General features: G+C 49.1%; 1 protein-coding gene across 1 annotated transcript in view; it reads left to right on the forward strand.

The window, feature by feature from the left end:
* The first annotated feature begins 992 nt into the window (after positions 1-992).
* SYT6 (synaptotagmin 6) overlaps positions 993-15,958 on the forward strand; it is a 110,252-nt gene continuing 95,286 nt past the window's right edge. The window contains exon 1 of the mRNA XM_074936021.1: positions 993-1,014. The gene's annotated coding sequence lies outside the window, so the exon portion shown is untranslated. The remainder of the gene's footprint in view (positions 1,015-15,958) is intronic.

Below are 15,958 nucleotides of genomic sequence, written 5' to 3' on the forward strand. Positions count from 1 at the left end.
AAACAAGAGAGAAGCGGTTCCAGCTAAGGCTCTTGGGCTAAATGCCATGAAATAAGTGGCTTGTGTGCAGGGCTGGCTCCAGCGCTTTTGCTGCCCCAAGCGGCAAAAAAAACAAAACAAAAAACGTTGCTGCCGAACACGGAGGCAGAGTGATGGAGCGGCCGCCGAATTCCCGCCACCGCCAAGGGCGGATTGCCACCCCAGAGCCCGACCTCCTTCTGCCCCTTTACATTTGCTGCCCCAGGCAGCTGCTTGGTTCGCTGGTGCCTGGAGCTGCCCCTGCTTGTGTGTTACCCGTGACCCTCCTTTGAGGACATAGACTGAGACAGTGCGCAACACTGTGTTTTCCAGGCAGAGAAGCAGATGGACAGAAGCCCAGATGAGTGATTGCAGCTGTCTCTCCGCTCTTTTACTGGTATCTCTGAAAAAGCTCTTTGCAGGTCTGGACTATTTACTTCATATACTAACTCTGTCAAGCAAAAGATACAGTGGTGCCTCCTAAAAGCAAGTGTCTTAGTGTAGTTTGTCTCTAATGACCCCTAATTACCCCCTTTTCCTTCTCTCCTATGGAACCGAGGGACCCTGAGTCTGATTTCCTTTGCATTTTGGCTCGTGCTTTGAGCTTCACAGTTTCCTAGTGAAGACATGTTGCTGCACAGAAGAGTGACATTCCTAGGGGTCTCTAAATGGCCAGTGAGAGGCAGGTGACCTGGCAACTCAAGTAGACAGCAAACTATGAACATTTGGCAGGTCACAAATCCTCCAAATACCTAACAATACACTCTGCCTTTTCCCCTCTCTAAATGGTCAAATATCAGCTGCTAAATGAAGACAAAAAGAAAAGGAGTACTTGTGGCACCTTAGCGACTAACAAATTTATTTGAGCATAAGCTTTCGTGAGCTACAGCTCACTTCATCCGATGCATTCAGTGGAAAATACAGCGGGGAGATTTATATACACAGAGAACATGAAACAATGGGTGTTACCCTACACACTGTAACGAGAGTGATCAGGTAAGGTGAGCTATTACCAGCAGGAGAGCGGGAGGGGGGGGACCTTTTGTAGTGATAATCAAGGTGGGCCATTTCCAGCAGTTGACGAGAACGTCTGAAGAACGGGGAGGGGAATAAACATGGGGAAATAGTTTTACTTTGTGTAATGACCCATCCACTCCTAGTCTTTATTCAAGCCTAAATTAATTGTATCCAGTTTGCAAATTAATTCCAATTCAGCAGTCTCTTGTTGGAGTCTGTTTTTGAAGTTTTTTTGTTGAAGAATTGCCACTTTTAGGTATGTAATCGAGTGACCAAAGAGATTGAAGTGTTCTCCGACTGGTTTTTAAATGTTATAATTCTTGACATCTGATTTGTGTCCATTTATTCTTTTACGTAGAGACTGTCCAGTTTGGCCAATGTACATGGCAGAGGGGCATTGCTGGCACATGATGGCATATATCACATTGGTAGATGTGCAGGTGACGAGCTTCTGATAATGTGCCTGATGTGATTAGGCCCTATGATGGTGTTCCCTGAACAGATATGTGGACACAGTTGGCAACAGGCTTTGTTGCAAGGATAGGTTCCTGGGTTAGTGGTTCTGTTGTGTGGTGTGTGGTTGCTGGTGAGAATTTGCTTCAGGTTGGGGGGCTGTCTGTAAGCAAGGACTGTCCTGTCTCCCAAGATCTGTGAGAGTGATGGGTCGTCCTTCAGGATAGGTTGTAGATCCTTGATGATGCGTTGGAGGGGTTTTAGTTGGGGACTGAAGGTGACGGCTAGTGGCGTTCTGTTATTTTCTTTGTTGGGCCTGTCCTGTAGTAGGTGACTTCTGGGTACTCTTCTGGCTCTGTCAATCTGTTTTCTTCACTTCAGCAGGTGGGTATTGTCGTTGTAAGAATGCTTGATAGAGATCTTGTAGGTGTTTGTCTCTGTCAGAGGGGTTGGAGCAAATGCGGTTGTATCGTAGAGACTCCAACGAGAGACTGCTGAATTGGAATTAATTTGCAAATTGGATACAATTAATTTAGGCTTGAATAAAGACTGGGAGTGGATGGGTCATTACACAAAGTAAAACTATTTCCCCATGTTTACTTGTTTGTGAGGTTGGAATCTCACTGGCCAGCACTTGTGTTGCTAATTACCCCTGGAGATGGGGCTGGGGCTGGGGGTTCTGCTCCTCAGCCTCATGGATTTGAGGCTGGAGTTGGTATTGGGATGAGCCATGAGCTGAGGAGTCTCTGTGACCCCAGCTCTCCCTGCCTCCCCCAGCGCTGGCTGGAGGACACCCTGTCCAGACTGGCTGGTGGCTCTGGGGCTGTGGGCTGCCTGTGGGAGAGGGGGGTTTAGATCTTCCTGTGCTGCTCACACAAGGCCAGATGGGCTGTGCAGAGGGCGAGGTGCTGGGCTCACATCCTGGGTTCGTGTGTGAGCAACACATGGGTACTGAACCCCCTGACCCCTAGGTGCTGCGTGTCCCCCCTCTAGTGCTCTGGCTCTCCTGTGCTTGTCTCTCTGGGCTTGAGTCCCAGCTCCCCACTCGTGCTCATTCAGTCTGCCCTGTTGTGCTCCCCGACCCTGCACAAGCTGGGACCCCACGTGCTGAGCAGTCACTGCTCAGGGCAGACCAGACCCAGAGCCAGCCCCCCAGAAGGGCAAAGCAGGTGGGAGGCTTGGGGAAGCTTTGTCCTTTCTTTGCAACATGCCTGGTTTAGGGTTGGGGAGTTGCTCTGAATACAAAGCAGCGCTTGGGGGACTCGTGAGAGAGCATGCACATGTCAGTGCTGGTGCTGGGCCTCTGAGCTAAGAGAGTGGGAGCGAAGCTTCCCAAAGCAAAGTGGGGGCAGAGCTAGACTCCAGGGAGGGACGAAGCAAAATCTTTGTCCCTTTTCTAAAGGCCCTGCCCTGCAGGTGCAGCCAGCTCCCTTCACCCCTGGTTCCCGGGGCTCTGCATGCCAATGGGGCTCCAGTGCAAACCTGCCAGGGCAGAGTCTCACAAAGCCGGAGTGCCACGCCGTCACTTGAGGGCAACCCCCAGCACATCCCATACAGCAACGCTGCTCCCCGGTGCCCCAGCATCTGGAGGCATTCGGAGGCAGCTGATTTGTGGAGAGCCTGGGAGAGGTGGGGGTGACCATGCTGGAAGGGACAGAAAAATCCCAGCGTAGCAGCAACAAGCCCAAATGCACAGAGGCCTGCAGCCACATCAGTATGCCCTGGTTGTGTGTCTGTGATCCCCAGGCCTCCTGTTCCATCTGGGTTCTTGTCAGGCAGGGCAGGCAGAACCTTCATGCTGAACAGGGACATGCCTGGCCCCCAGGGATGCTGTGGTGTCGACAGTCCCAGTAGCAGCAGTTTGACCTGCCATCTGGGCACTTACATCCCCTGTGGGCAAGATGGCACAATCGAGGGGTCGTTTTGGGTTCATCAGTCCCCCTCCAGTCTGTGGTCTAGAGAATGGCACAGCCTGTAGCTGGGGCTCAGGAGACCAGAGCTCTATGCCCAGCTCTGTGGCTGGCCTGCTAGGTGAGCTGGGGCAAGTCATGTCACCTCCCCATGCCTCAGTTTCCCCATCTGTCCAATGGAGAGGATGCTAATTTCCATCTTTGTAAAGCACCTGGAGAGCCCTGGCTGCCAAGTGCTGTCAGACAAGTGCACAGTGGTGGATTTCTGGATCTGGTGCAGCACAGCACTTGGGCTCTCAGCATGTATGGGGGCTGGATGCTGCTGCCTCCTTATGCTCTCTCTGCTGTGCCTGAGACCAGTGTGAGGAGGTTGAAATGCCCCTCAGACATTCAGGGCTGACATGCATGGTGATCAAGCTCCTTTGCACCTGAGCCTGGAGTCACCTGTGGGCATTCAGTATGCGTGCTAGGCAGCTGCATTGCACTCTAGTGTTTGCTGAAGTTTTGTTGCTTTAATTCTACACAAATCAGAGATTAAGACTTCAATGCTCGGACGGGGCTTCTTCAGTGCTGTCATTTGAACGAATTTTGGCATTTCAGCAGCCTACCTTTGCAGCAGAGCAGGCAGGGCTCAACACAGTGAGAAGTCTCACCAAGCTGCTACAGAGAGAACAATCACGTGCTGTGATGCTGAGAGCGGCGAGGCCTGAGCAGGGGCCTGGGAGACAGGAACCCTCGGGATCTAATGTGTGGCTGACACTGGTTCTTGGACGGGTCATGGGAGGACCTGCATGCCAGAAGTGCTGAGCACCCACTACTCCAGCTGTGGTCTGAGTCAGACCCTTGCCTCTGCTGCAGCTTTCCAGACGTAAAGTGAGAACTGGATCGTCTGTGCCCTACCTCCTGGGAGCCAGGAGAACAAACTAGTTCGTCCCTGTGAAACATCTGGAGACGAGGGCTAAGTCATGTTACTGAATCTCTTTTTATTCCCGTCCTTTTAGAGTGAGGCTTGAATGTGTTGCTGATTTAGCCCTGGATCTTAGTCTTGCCCCTGTCTAGAAAGTGGGCACATGTTGTTCCTCCATTGATTATTGCTCAGTATCTTTGTTTAGTCTCCTTGAAGGTGATTTTCCAGGGCACCAAGTTTCCCCACACCCATGACTTTCAAACTGCCATGTGCCATGAGCACCCAGGCCCATGGGAAGCTAATGAGACACTTAATTGCCATGGGTGCCTTTTAGAATCTCTCTCTTTTTCTCTATCGAGCCAGTCACCTTCCTGTCCAAGACCAGAGTCTAGCTTCGTGGGCCCCAGCCTGCTTGGAGTCCTGAGCATTACTATCACACAGATAATAAATGCTGCTAATCACCGGGGAAGGCTCGAGTTTTGTTACTATCAGCTCTTCTCTTTTTATGACCTGTGTCTGCTACACGGGGCACCAGCAGAAATTCTGAAATAGAAAAGAAGGGGGATTTCTAGCCTAAATAAACAAATGGAGCTGAATTCCCTTTTGGAAGGACAGCATCTTGGACAGCGGGCAACTGAGTCAATGAGGTCAAGGAGTTTCAGTTATTCCTTTGACAGTTAATTGGAGCCCTAGGAGTCCTCTTGGCAGCCTGTGCTTCCTGCAGCCACTGCCGAGTGCCCCTGAGTCATCGCCTGGGTGGGGCTCCTTTCTCCTCTGCTGAACACGATTCATCAGAATGTGTCCCCAGCATCTTTCCTTGGACAGTGTTTTCTCCCCCAAACTGATGCCCTGAGCAGAGGAAAGATTTCTGTGTTGATCCAGGATCTGCCAGCCCCATTCTGCATCAAAGGATATAATATTCACCACGCTGCCTGCTGGACACGGACCTGTCAAATTAACTTACTCTTCCACCCAGTTACAATCTAATCCTCCTCCAGATACATGCAGAGCTGGCATCCTTTTAATGTCTGAGCAGAGCCTGGATGTGTCAGGCCGCCTTATTTGCTGCTGGCCATTGGAAACTAGGGTCTGTGGAAAAGAATTCAATAATGTTACTGCTGGATCTGGAGATGTGGTCACCCTGCGCACCTGCAGTAAGCCTTCCCCATCCCGCCCTGCCTGTGTGAAGAACACAGCGACGGGCCTCCCATGGAGGAATATCTCTGTGTATCTGTCTGAGACAATGACTCGGCAGTGCCCCATTCTTGGCAGTGGAACAATATACTTGGATTGACACCTGCTGAGGGTCTGCCCCTTGATCGGTTATTGAATGAGCTGCTGCTTCCTTGAGAAATGATCGTCCTACTCTATTGAAACCAAACCTATTGCTATGTATTCTCGGAGTTCAGTAAAATTCCTTTGTGCTGCAGTGTGTTTCCGACAGGGACGGGTTTGGCAGCGCAGACGTGAGGTGAGCAGCACAGTGTTCTCCATGGGAAGGTTGCCCACATAGGTGGCAGTGCCTGATGAGAACGCCCCTGCAGTGACGGAGACTATCCTCTGGTTGGCTGGGGTGACAGGGGCAGAGGATAAGGCACTTCTGTTTGGCCAGTTCCTGAGTCCAATCTCCTCCTTGATAACTATGTGCCAGCAATTGCCCCCTCTGCTTCCCTCCTTGCATCAACTTTTCTTTCCTTAGTTAAATGGTTTGATATCGAGGCAGTTCTATGGCACTGAACTGCCACGGTGATAGGCAGCAAACCAAAACCCCATCAACAAGAAGATCCTTTCCTCAACTCTGCAGGAGCACCTCCCGCGGCTTGGGTTAAGCCAGGGGTTCTCAAACTGGGGGTCATGAGGTTATTTTGTGGGGGGTCACGAGCTGTCAGCCTCCTCCCCCGCAACCCTGCTTTGCTTCCAGCATTTATTATAATGTTAAATGTAAAAAAATGTGTTTTTTAATTTTAGGGGGAGTCGCACTCAGCAGCTTGCTGTGTGACAGGGGCAACTGGTATGAAAGTTTGAGAACTGGGTTAAGCTCATGCCAGGCTGCTGAAGACTCTGGGACTTCAAGGGAGCTGAAATTAACACATGACTTTTTCTCCGCTCTTTGGCCCGTGATCCATAGGCTGCATGCCAGAAAGCGCCCTTCCAGTGCTCAGCCTGGAGCTGAAGATAACAGCTGGCCAGCTGCCAGTCCCCACGGTGCAGAGTGTCAGATTGGCAGAAAGACAGTCAGAACATTTTTTACACAAGCAACTTTTCCAACACTGGCCCTGGTTTTGGTCAATCCTACACTACAGCCATTTCTATGGAAACAAGAATTTGCAGCCCTCAAACTGAGCCTAACAAGGGTTGCAGCCAACAAAGGTAGAGATGCGAGCAGCTGTAACTTCTGCATCTGCCCAAGGATTCAGTGGGTGGCTGGATTAGTGGGTGGAAGTTGGCAAGTTGCCAGACTGTGCTGTGTCTGTTTGGGGCCTGCGAGCCATGCCCAGGTGCATGAAATCCCTTCTGCATTTCTTCCTGGTTGGCAGTTGAAGGGCTGTGGTCTGGCAGAATGAAGTGTTGTCATGTGGGGTTTACACTGGTGCCCAAGCTGCTCTGTGGAACGGGCATTTGTGATGTTTTGTGGATGGATGGAGAGCTCTGCCTATGGCCTGGTACCTTCGCAAGTGCAGATTTTTAGAGAAATTCCTTTTCCACCTTGGCTAAAGTCAGTGAATGAAATATGGCTGCGCTGGATTGTACAACTGAATATAGCTAAGTGACGCATAGCATTAGCGGGGGCTTCAAGTGCCATTCCTTCGCTCAGCTTGATTCTGATCTCAGATGCACGGGCCTTACACAAACTCCACTGACTTTAGTGTGGCTACTCCTGATTTACACAGTCAGAATCAGGTTTGGCCCCTCTCTTTCTCTCCCCATCAGATGTGGACATCATGGAGGAGTAATAACACTTAGTCTATGTGTGCATCTTCGCTGGAATGGATTAATTTTCACCTGCTTACACCAGGCCCAAAAATTGGCCCACCACTGTGTGCTAGGATTATTCATGATGTATTTGGTTCTGGTAGCACTCACAGTGGGCTAGGCACTTTCTAATAGACGTACACACAAAGGATGCGGGGAAGGGCGGAACGGGCATGTGGCAAAGGTGGCAATTGTCACATTAGGTATTTTTTAAACCCCCCTCCCTTTTTTTTTGCAGAGATTATGCCCAAGTACACTCAGCCATAGTCATGGGATCATGACAATGCTGACGGTGTGACAACAATAATGCAGAAAGTGGGTCTATTTTGAGTTTTCCCACCACTTTGCAAGGAGGGGACATATCAGTGTCCCCATCAGAGAGCGGGGTAATGAGGTACAGAGAAGCTGAGTGACTTGGCCCAGGTCAGCCAGGGTAGAATCCTCCCTCCCTTTAGAGAAGGAACGTACAATGCCACAAGAACGTGTACACTACTGCATAGTTAATACAATGGACCCCAAAGGTAGGAACCTCAGTTCAATAACGTTTATCTTAACTCCATAAGGTTTGGTCAGGCTAGTGTGGACATTGTCAATCCCTCGCCCTGCTTGCCGGGATGGGGGGGTTCTGCTCTGACTGCTTCTGGCCACTGTCAGTGACAGGAGACTGGGCTAGATGGACTTGGGGTGCAGTCTGGCCTGACAGTTTCTATATTTCTAACCCGGGGATGGAATTAAACCCCAGACCCAAGCGCATGGCTGACGGGGTTTGAAATCTTTCCAAGGGCTCACCAGGGCTTGCTGGGGCTGGGCAATGGGGACATGAAATAACTGTGAACTACAGCTCAGGGCTTCCCAAAGGAATTGTTATGTCTGGAAATTTCTCCCAGCGTGATGCAGTGCTCGGGATCAGGGGCTCTGGCTTCATCACTTCTTGAAAATGCAACTCCTGAAAGCTGCTCTGCTGAGCTTCCATTAGAGAGAGTTTGAAAATGTTCCTGTTCCTTTGAAAGTTGGCAGTGAGGCTTCCAAACAGTTTACTCTGGATGTACGTTCTTGGGGGTGAACAGACAGGGGTGGAGTTGCTGCCTTCCCAGCTCTTCCAGTCCCTGTCAAGTCAAGGAATTCATGATCTGAATTCAGATCTCTCCATGGCAATATTGTTATGTGGCCACCAACCTGCCAGGAATAGAGATGTTCATGCCACTAAATGCTGGTGAGTGGTTGCCTGAGGAATGTTCTCAGCCATAAACTTTTCATATATATACTGAAGCTTGTCTTTTCATCTCCCACAGGGGCAGGTGGGGCAGAAGCTCTGATAGTGAATCTGTCCTAGGTGCTTCCAAGGAGAAGTCTCCTTAAATAAAACGATGCCAGATTTACTTAGGAGTGACCTTTTCTACAAGGGGGAATAAAGATGACTCTTGATTCTCTGTATATTAGTAAAACACAGGCATCTTAACTGAACTGGCACAAAGCCAGAGTTCAGTTGTTTTTGAAGAATATCATGCAACTGAACATAGAGTTTATCAGGCATTTTCATAAACTCTCTCTTTATGGGAGGGATGGATAGAGGGAAAGTGTGAGCCCAGAAAATGCCTTCTGGTTGGAATCTGTTCCTATCTGCTGGGGTGCTGCTCTCCCCAGTGGCTCCCAGGATGGGTGGGGGACCCCACAGGGAACATAGGGCCCTAGAGGGAATGGATGGTGGGGTGTGGGGAGCATTAAACACTACAGTGACAGTGAGGCTGCTGTCCTGTGGAGCAGGTATTTGTGCTGGGATATGCGGGTTGGGCAGGGGAGTAGAATATTCAGGGGGAGGGGAGCCTGTGCAGGAGTTGGCATTCCCAAGGTACCTGCCCTTCAGGTGAGCTCCCCTGCCTACAGTGACCCTGGTGAGGAGATCACCAAGTGAGATGATTACATTTGAGTGAGAGAATTATTTTGAATGTCGCTTTGTGCTCATAGGAGAGATCTTCGCATATAGGGCCATGCTAAACACTAGAGGACCAGCTAGCTAGAGATGCATTCACACCTTCCCACCCCACCCCACCCCCGCACATGCACGCCTCTCAGAGAGAATGCATAGCTGGGCCAAGTCCTGCAAAGGTGCACCATTGGGTGTGTGGGCCCAATGCAGGAACAACAAGGAACACAGGAATTCTCAGCTCCAGGACACTATTTGATGGCTGACAAAGTGAGGGTAGCAAAGAGCTCTTAGGTTTCTTTTCACCTGGAAATGTTAAGGGAAGTAAAATGTGACTTTCTCAGTGGTTCAGGGGCCTGTGCCACGATTTCTGTATTGGCTGTAATAGCAATACGGCTCTTTTCATCCTTTGGATTTCCACTGGAACTGGAGGAGTAGTGAAAAAAATAACTAGCATGTGGCCCACGTTTCTTAAACACAGTGGGGAAGAACATAGCCTACACCTCCTCTTTTTGTTTACTGCTCCTTGCTCAGGATTCAGATTAAACGTACTGTGCTGGTCTTCTCTGCCATGGTGAAAATTTTGTAGTCTGAGATCCAAATGCTCCCCTCCTGTGTGCCCTACCTGGTGCTATTACCCATGTCTTTTGGATGAAATATGGGAGATGCAGATGGACCAGGTCTGCCTGGCTACCCAACAATGTGAAGAGACACCTGTGCCTGAGCAAGTGCCCAGGTTTGCTGCATGGCGCTACGGCTGAGCGTTCAGCACCATGGACAAAGCCCGGGGCAGGAAGGAAAGCTGGGAAGTCTCAAACCCAGCAGAGAGGGGAGAGAACAGTGACAACAAATTACCCATTGGTGTAACAGGGTGAAGGGTCAGGCCTGAGTCTGAACACCTTGGCCCTTGTCGGTTTTCTTAGCAGTCTTTGAGGAAAACTGTCTCTAATCTTACTTACAAGTAACATAGAGGCACAGGCATTGCCCGGCTAGCCAGGCTGTTATCCAGCTCACCTTCTCTGAAGCAGCTGACAAACAGGAAGGGGCAAGAATCCTCAATTAGGTAATTGTGGAATAACTTGCCTATGGGGCACCTTTTGGCCTAACTCCGACTGTTTGTGGCTCGCATATGCCCTGAAGCAGGGAGAGTTTATAGCCCTTGTACACTTGTATCATGTCTCACGTAACTGTGGATGTTTTGATTAGCCATAGAAATGTCTAATCTTTTTCTGAATCTTACTCACCTCTTGGCCGTAGGGCTATCTCTTGGCAATGAGTTCCACAGGTTATTTGTCCTTTGTGCACAAAAGAGTTTCCTTCAATGAGTTTTAAGTGTGCTGCTTTTCACTTTCATCCCTAACCCCCTTCTCCTTGTGCTGTGAGAGTGGGCAAGCAGCAGTGCCTGGCTCACCATCTCTCTCCCACTCACTATTCGGTATGCCTCCATCACATGCCATTTTCTCCCCTCCTCCTGGACTATCCCAAAATATCACAAATCTTTTCAGTTGATCCTTCTCTGGAAGTCTCTCTAGGCCCATAATCACTTTCATCACGCATCTTTGAATCCCTTCTATTTCTGCTATATCTTCGTAAAGACAGAACTGAACATAGCATTAGAGGTGAGGGCATCCCATCCACTTAGATATATTGGCATTCTAATGCCCATATTATTGTATCCCATTCTTCATGCAGCAAGTATTCTCTTTGCTCATGTGACTATTGCTGCACTTTGAGCAGAGGTTTTCACTGAACCAGGCAATGCAGGGCTGAAGCAGAACTTCCGATTACCTCGCCTCACATGGTAGTGGAGCTGTGTGCGGGTGTGAGCTTAGTGGTGGGGTTAACACAGAAGACATCGATGGAATTATTGGCTAAAACCTCGCGCGGCTCTGGAAACATTTACTGCCACTGGAGAAAGTCAGAGGACTTGCTACACTCTGCTCCTCCTGAGTTATAGTGGCTGAGGAAGACTCACAAACCAAGGTTTACAATTTGTATTTAGTAATAAAGTAATAATCTATCTTCCATGTTCTGACAGCCATGTTTTATTGACTGTAGAGAAAAGTGGTACCTTGGTAAAACAAATTATGCTGCAATACTGGTAATGTTGTCTGCTGGCTGTGAGAGAGGCGGATGAAATGAGACCATAAAAGAAGCAGCTTGGCAATATGTTTTCAGAACAAGGGAACCATTAGTGTGTTGCATTAATATTTATGTAAGGCTGGCTCGGTCCTTCCAAGGGCTGCACATCAACCTTTGGGCCTTTTACAGCCTCGTGGAAGCAGGGTTTAGACCCAGAAGAAGCCCAGGCTGATTTGATTAGTTCAGTTAAAGAATTTACATTGCTCGGAACTAACCCACTTTCCCTGTTCTCCAGGAAGCAGCCCTGGGACTGGGTAACTGACCTGCTGCCACAGTCTGCCCAAACTCTCATTCCCAAATGACTCTGACCAGTTGATCCTCCAAGTGTCCCTCCGCCTCTGGGATGTGGGGGGAGCCAAAGTGCCTTTTGGAGGTGATACTTTTTTCAGGGCACCGACCTGAATTCTGTGTGTGCTCATTGAACCAAAGCACTAAGGAATTGAATAGCCTCCTCTCCGCATACTAGGGAGTGGAGCTCTGCAGAGGGGCCTCCCTCACCACTCTGGCCTTTCCAGCTGTGGTAGTTCCACGCCTGCCGTGCAGAGGAAATAAATGAGGTGTTTATTTCACAAACAGCACATCTAACCAGTTGCTCACAGCACAATCCAGATGCTGTCACTTTGGGCTACAGCTGCTAGGAATATATCGGGTGTTTTTTCCCCCCCATTGGTTTTTACGTTGCCACAAGCCACAGTGTCCAAGCAGAGGAGACTCTGGAATAGAAAGAGAACAGCTCTCACTGAAATCAATATGGAGAGGGCAGACAGTGGGTGGCCAGGCAAGAATGTTCCCCAGCATGGAGGTTGGGGGCTGGTGTCATTTCCTTTGTGTGGTTAGCATTGTTTTGTGTAGCAAGTGGAGTTTTCATAAGGCTTTTGTAGGCTGCCAGCACAAGGGACCCGGCTCCAGACAGGACTTGGACATTTCCGCATGTTGTCAGTGGGAAAAGGCGAGCCCCTTGTGTATGTACCCAGAGAAGAGGGTGAATCCTGGCTTGAAGTGCAAAACTCAACCATGAGCAGTGCTTCCATGACAAGAGGTGTTTAATTCCGCTCATTGTTCCCCAGGAATATGCAGCAGAGACTTATGCTCCAGGCCGGCCTGCTGTGGCTTGGGAATCAGAGAAACATCACTCTCCGTCTGCTCTCCGCTGCAACCCCAGCCTGGAGCAGAGCACAGGGACGCTGATTTAAACACTCTGTTTTACCATGTTAGCTTGGACTCCAACTTCCACTGCATCTACTGGACTGAGACTCTTTCCTGGCTTCAAGCTCTGGGGCTAGTGTGACAAATGCAATAATTTCCTCCCCCCCTTGCTGAGTGCTGGGATTACGTGAGGATGTTGGTTTCACCTCTGTTTTGAGTCAGACAGGGGCAATCCCAGCACATCTGCATAGCCAAGTGGTATCCGTTGGTGCACAGAAATACATGTTCCGTTTATACATAGATGGCAATCCAGATCAGAGTAGTTTTTCACTATCAAAAGCTATGAATCATTTTGGAGCCATTTCCAATTATCATCTTAATGGAGAGAATAAACAATATTACAATACTAGTGAGAACTGACATAAACAAATCCTGCTATTCCCTCTCCAGACTCTGTTAGTTTAGAAATTCAGCTTCAAAGAAATCATAATTCAAAAGGAAACAAAATGTGATGTTTTCCTGAAGAAGCTAAGTGCTGAGGTGGACAAGCATATGTCATGAATAGCTCCCCACGTAGGACACAATTCTTTTCCCACGTCGGTGACCAGACCCCTTCCACATAAAGTGTACTGACACATACCGAACACAGGTCGCACCATTGTGTTCTGTAAACAACATTGCATGGCATTAGATCGATTAGAAATGTATTGTATGGTGATGGGACTCATAAGAGTGAAATACACGCAGGAAAGAAACTCCCTGCCATTCCCCATGTTTGTACTCTCTGGAACCTGGAGAACTGTGACTCTGTGGCACCTGGAATGGGCAGTGGTGCCAGTGCAGTGTCCTAGAGCATCTCAGAGAAGGATGTTGCTCACCCATTTGCTAAGATTATCTCTGACTCATTGGTGTGCCCCAGGAGTCTTTTCCCAGTCTCCCTAGCCCTTTGGGCCTTTGCTCTGATGCATGAGTCATGCTTTGTCCTGTCACTTTGCACTCCGGACCTGTTTGGTCAAAGGCCTGTTACGTACAAACAAGCATTTCAGGGAAGCTCAGAGCCTCAAGAGACAGCACCAGGGGCTGAGTCAGTGGTGGTGCCATATGCAGCTTTCTGGGTAAGAGGAGATGATCCCCAGTCAACTGAGAGTGCCAGCTGCCAGCAGCATGCTCATTAAAATTGCTCATTCATTAATATTCAAAACATCAAGACTGTTTGGGGTGGTGGTGAACAACCGTGCCAATTGTTTCTGATGGATTTAGTATCTAGTGCTCTGTTTTTCCTCAATTGTTTATAGAGACGTTGATTGCAAAATATAGATGACAATGAGCTCAAGGTACAAGAACTGGCTTTGACTGCCACAATGTATGGTTGCTGCTTCTCTGTCGTCTGTATACTCTTTCAAATGTTCATTGTAATGATTCATGCTTTGGTTTTCATGTATTAAGGAAGAAAAATTCCAGTCCTCCTGTGAGCCTGTTCTCTCTGGCAGCATTATGAATATAGCTGTCTTTAATCCTGGTTGCTGGGGATTGTGTGCAACCCTATATCCAATGCAAATTACATCCAGAGCTTTCTGTTCATTAGTTCACCTTTCAGTCCTGTCTGAAGGCATTATTTACAAATGATCTGAAGATCTGCATTGTTGCATACAAAGCATTTCTCTAGGTTACTCAACTACTAGGCAGTTTTCACCTTACGTTTTAGAGACTTGTTAAATCCTCAAGTCTGAGCTTAGCTGGAGATGCAGTGCTGAGCACGTACACTTCCGTTTAATGATCCCTAAACGTAACATTGAGCCACTTGGCAATAAAGGGATGAGAAAGAGGTGCTGTGCTCCCCGAAATACTGTGAGAACATCTGCACGGAGATGCTTGCCAGAGCTGGGAACGCTGCAGTGCAAGGGCAGACATCTGCTGGACATATAGGTTGGATCAGGGAGGGAGTCTGAGATCATGTCATGGTTCCTGCCTGGGAAAGATGGGGGGACCAGGTGCCTTCACTGGTCACCTCGAGGAATGGAAGTTTGGCTGGGGGAAGCAAGTCTGGGTTCTGCTGTAGTGACAGTAAGGGGCTGCAGGAGTTTGCGGGCGTAGACGGCATCTCTGGACACTCTTCCTGGTGCTCTAGGGAACGTCTGGATGTCTCTTTCAGAGAGTTGTTTTGTTGTTCTTGCTGCCTTCAGCCCTTGCACACAGCTGGAGGCAGACTGGATCCTGGGGGCAGCAGGGAAAGAGCTGGGGTAGATGCAGAGGTGAGCTAGGGAGGCAGAGGTTTGGAAGAAGAGGGCAGGATCTTCCAGTGTTTTCACTGAGCAGCTGATTCTCACTTTCCCACGTGGGTACAACCTCTCCTTTCCCAGAAAGAAACTGAGAAAAGGACAAGCGTGACTCTCATGCCTTTCAGTAGGAAGGACCCCAATTGGCTTGGGCTGCTTTTCGCTCTTCACAAGAGGAGATTATATATACCTGATTGTTTGGACAGAGTCTGCCACTCTGTATGCATTTCCCAGACCTTTGACTAAGGCATAGTCTGCCTCTCTTCCCCTGCTCCTCAATTGCACAGGAGTTAATGAATTGCAGAAGACGTAACTTAAGGCTGGATCCTGCAGCTCTTGTTTAAAATGGCTTAAACCTCTATCTGCAGAGCAGAATCTAGCCCTAGGCCTAAAACCCATAGATCTGGATTATTGCTGACAAGGCCAACAGTTGCACATGTTCCATCACTGCCATGCAGCTCCAGGATATTGTGTTGTGTAGATCTAATCAGCTTGGAGAGTGTGTTGTTCTCCAGGAAGCCTAGGAGAATGTTCCCCAATCCCTGTCCTAATTGCTTGTTTGCATGCTGCTCCTGATTCTGGAGTTGCTAGCACTAATAACTGATGCAAAGGCCATAGACCCATGTGCTCTGGAGCACTGAGAGTAGAAGGTGCCAGCCCACTCATGGAAAGAGATCAAGTATATAAAAGCTGTTGACTCAGAAGAGAGAGACGAGAGGCGCTAATGGAGAGGGATCAAGTACTGAGTGCAGTTTGGTTATAACCAGAATATACCCTCTCTTGTTTCCTTCTTTTACAGCCAGCTCTATGGTCACACATCTACACCCTGTCCACTGCCGCCCAGCTGATGGCACACCCAATAAAGAAAACAAAGCTTGTGTCTTTTAAAACCAGGAGGGCTGAGCCCAGCACACCCTGGAGGCATAGCTGCTGTGCATTGAGGGGAGACAGCTCTGAGCCACAGACTTGCATACATCCCCCTGGGGTGTGAGTGTGTGTCTTGTGGAGACTTTGAAGGCCAGCGAGCCCCTGACTGGTTGCAATGGAGAACCTCCTTCTGAGCTCCTGTCCCACCCTGCGTTTTTCTCAGTCACAGACCAGGAGAAGAGAAAGCGGGTTGCAGTTGTTCTGAACCTTTCCTGACACAGTGTATTTGGTTTCACTTTCTTGACCCTCTTCACTTACACTAGTG

This window comes from Natator depressus, chromosome 21 (genome assembly GCF_965152275.1).
Source record: "Natator depressus isolate rNatDep1 chromosome 21, rNatDep2.hap1, whole genome shotgun sequence".
Classification (NCBI taxonomy): Eukaryota; Metazoa; Chordata; order Testudines; family Cheloniidae; genus Natator; species Natator depressus.